The sequence below is a fragment of the Notothenia coriiceps genome, unplaced genomic scaffold (assembly GCF_000735185.1).
Source record: "Notothenia coriiceps isolate Sejong01 unplaced genomic scaffold, NC01 NC01_scaffold00000281, whole genome shotgun sequence".
In the NCBI taxonomy this organism is placed as follows: domain Eukaryota; kingdom Metazoa; phylum Chordata; class Actinopteri; order Perciformes; family Nototheniidae; genus Notothenia; species Notothenia coriiceps.
Window position 1 is genome coordinate 365,013 of NW_011332982.1, and position 3,341 is coordinate 368,353.

Here is a 3,341-nt window from a genome sequence, read left to right on the forward strand (position 1 = left end):
GTGTGTGAGTGTGGTGTGTGTGTGTGTGTGTGTGTGTGTGTGTGTGTGTGTGTGTGTGTGTGTGTGTGGGTGGTGTGTGGTGTGTGTGTGTGTGTGTGTGTGTGTGTGTGTGTGTGTGTGTGTGTGTGTGTGAGAGAGTGATTAAAATAGCCCAATTGCTTTTACAATAAATAAACATTGAATGTGTTTAATTGAATAGTAAAGGGGTTTAACGTTAGTGGCAGGTTGTGTGTGAGAGAGAATAAATAAGACAGCCCAATATTAAATTTTTTAAAATTCTTTTTCCCAACTTTCCGCATATTTTGCAATTTCACCTCATAAAATCACATAAAACCCGCATGTTTAAATCGCATAATCAATGATTTTAGCCCGCGTTCTTCTGGAGGGTCTAGCTATCTGATACACGTCTGTGTGTACGAGTGAAATGGAGACGTTTGATGAGTTTGCATTACATGTCCTTTTATTTGACAACAGTAACGAGCACTATGTAGAATGAGTGACCCGAAAAGTGCTCGTTCATCCGTTCAGATTCTGTCACTTTACATTAAAAACAACAAAATATTCTTTTTGTATTTGATACTCTTCAACTTACTGTTTGTTTTGGGATATTATGAGTACCGTAATTTTCGGACTATAAGGCGCACCTGAATATAAGCCGCAGCAGCGACATACCACTCTCGGTTCCACTTTTACTTTTGCGCGCTACCTGTCTCACTCTTTTCCGGCCTCCAGCTTTTCCTGCTGGAACCCGCCTCTTAAAGGTGGGGGTCCGCGGACCGGCCATAGAGCCCATAGAGTTAAAGGTGTTGGCCGTTAGCTGTAAAAATCCATAGATTAGCCGCTCCGTTATATAAACCGCAGCGTCGAAAAATAGGGAAAAAGGCGCGGCTTATAGTCCGAAAATTACGGTACTCAATAATCACAGGATTTCTGGCAGATTAAACAAAAAAAGTTGATGTTTCTAATAACGTGTTATTTTTTGAATGAAAAAGAAACAATGATTGAGTCAGACTTGTCTTTAAGACATTTTAATAACATTTAACGCATTTATTTAACTTATTAATTTAATACCTTTGGAGACATTATTGATTAAAGACAATTCAATATCAAAATAGACCCTGATTTTAAGGAATTTATTGCTTTTCAAGACTTTTTTTAAAGAGAGTTTACAAAGAACTGGTACCCTAAAAACTACAACTCCCACATGTTTGCATTTTTTGGACTCTTGAACGACTGTTTTAAGTCATTTTAATAACATTTAATGATTTTTTTAAGGTGAAATATCGACACTGTTAAACCTTTTAACCTTTAACTGAATTTATTGCCTTTCAAGAATACATATTTTTTAGAGATTTTACAGCAAAAAACGAATAAAATAAAATCCAACTTAGCATTTTGTGACTTTCGAATGCAATGTTAATATTATTAACCATTTAAGGCTTTATTTATTTCAGATGATTGAATTGAACGGCTTTAAGGGCTCTGCAGGAACCCGGTTTCTAGACGCATGTTAACGTGTAGTCCATAATAATCTAATATTCACCCGGGTCTCCCACTGCTGCTCGTTCTCCTTCCTCTCTCGAGCCTCTCCTCTCTGTTTCTCCTCCAGACTGTGTTTGGCTTCTGTCGCCGAGTCGATGTCCTTCAGCTTCAGGTTCAGAGTCACGTCCCTCCACAATCTGAGGGTTCAAAGAGGGGAGAAAAGACAAGAGGCTGTTTCAATGAGTCTGGGTCTCAGGTATACTCTAGTCAGCAGCTCATAGAGCCATGTTGTGAACGTGGACATGTTGAGTACCCCAAAGTGTTCTGATAGAAATGTGGAGTAGGGTCTCCAGCACATAGAAACTGCCGGATGCTACCCTGCACATGCTGGGACATTTGCACAATTAGCATAAGTTGGGTTGATTAGCAATAATGCAGACACTAGTTATAAAATGGCTAATTAGGTTTGGACAATTTTGGAGTGGTTTGGAGGTTATTGAGGATGCTGAGTCCATTTCTGACATTTTCCAGATCAAAAATTGCAGTTTTAACCAGAAAGTGACCATATTTCTCCTCCAGATGGGCTGGGTTTGATACATCTGGGTTTGATACATCTGGGTTTGATACATCTGGGTTTGATACATCTTGGTTTGATACATCTTGGTTTGATACATCTCTGGTTGATTTGAAAGTTTTAGTGAACTCGTAACTCAGGGTTCTTACACCTTTTCCAAAGTACAATTCAAGCACTTTTCAAGCATCTTACAGCCGTTGTAAATTACATATTTCTACACACACACTGATCCTGGACAAAGATATAGGGGGGGGTCCAAATCCGGCAGAACCAACACCTGCACTTTATCCCAAATTCAAGCACCATTCCCAAAATGTAAGCACTTTCCAAACCTTACATAAAACGTCAAGCATTTTTAAGGATTTCCAGCACCCGTACGAACCCTGCCTTTTTTGATCCTGAAAATGTCAGAAATGGATTCAGCCTCGTCAATAACCTCCAAAAACACAACAAAAATGTCCAAATCAGCCATTTCTTAACTATTGTTACTGGAATGCTAATTAACACAACCTATGCTGATTGTGCAAACCTCCCAGCATGTGCAGGTTAGCATCCGGCAGCTCCTATGTGCTGCAGACTAGGCTTGGGCGGTATGACGGTATTACGGTATACCAGGGTATTTCGAAATACCGTCGGTATGATTTTCAATACAGCATTTGACGGCCCCGAACTCGGACAACTAGTAAAAAAGAAAAATGCCTCTGCGCCTGTTTGGGACTATTTTGGGTTTACTCGTCGCCAGTGACTTCATCCAGCACAACGAGAGACAGAGGCACTTCTTTGGGAATGTTTAAGACGGGGTGAGTGAGTGTTGAAATGTTTTAATCCTATGCAACTGGTTGATGGTTTTGTAGTCGAGGTCGGACGGTTTTAAAAACGAAAGCATTTACGTGCTAAACATTCACGCGAGTAATCCAATGAATCAAATGGAAATAAGGTTTTTAACACATGCACGGAATAATATTGCCAAACTAGTTAGTGAATATAGCAAACTTTATTCAATAAGTCAAGTATTTACTCCCGGAAAATGTTTATGTATGATGATATATTGTTAACTTAGCTCACTATGGAAACAACGTCGGACATCTACAAACGCGTCCTGTATCCGATCTCAAAATGTGCCATTTGCACAATGTGTCATGTATGCAGCCCTTGTTTTGCACTTGCGCGCACGTCGCGGCACTTTGCGAGCGTCTACCGGCTCGGGCTGCATTTTACACCGAACATATAATATACCGTTCGAAACATCTATTTGCCGCCGAACGCCACCTCGCTCAAGTCGACC

At 40.2% G+C, this 3,341-nt stretch overlaps 1 protein-coding gene across 1 annotated transcript in view; it reads right to left on the minus strand.

Annotated features, from left to right (window-relative positions):
- Window positions 1-3,341, minus strand: part of LOC104953340 (chromodomain-helicase-DNA-binding protein 9-like) — a 24,356-nt gene that overhangs the window by 2,917 nt on the left and 18,098 nt on the right. The window lies entirely within an intron of this gene.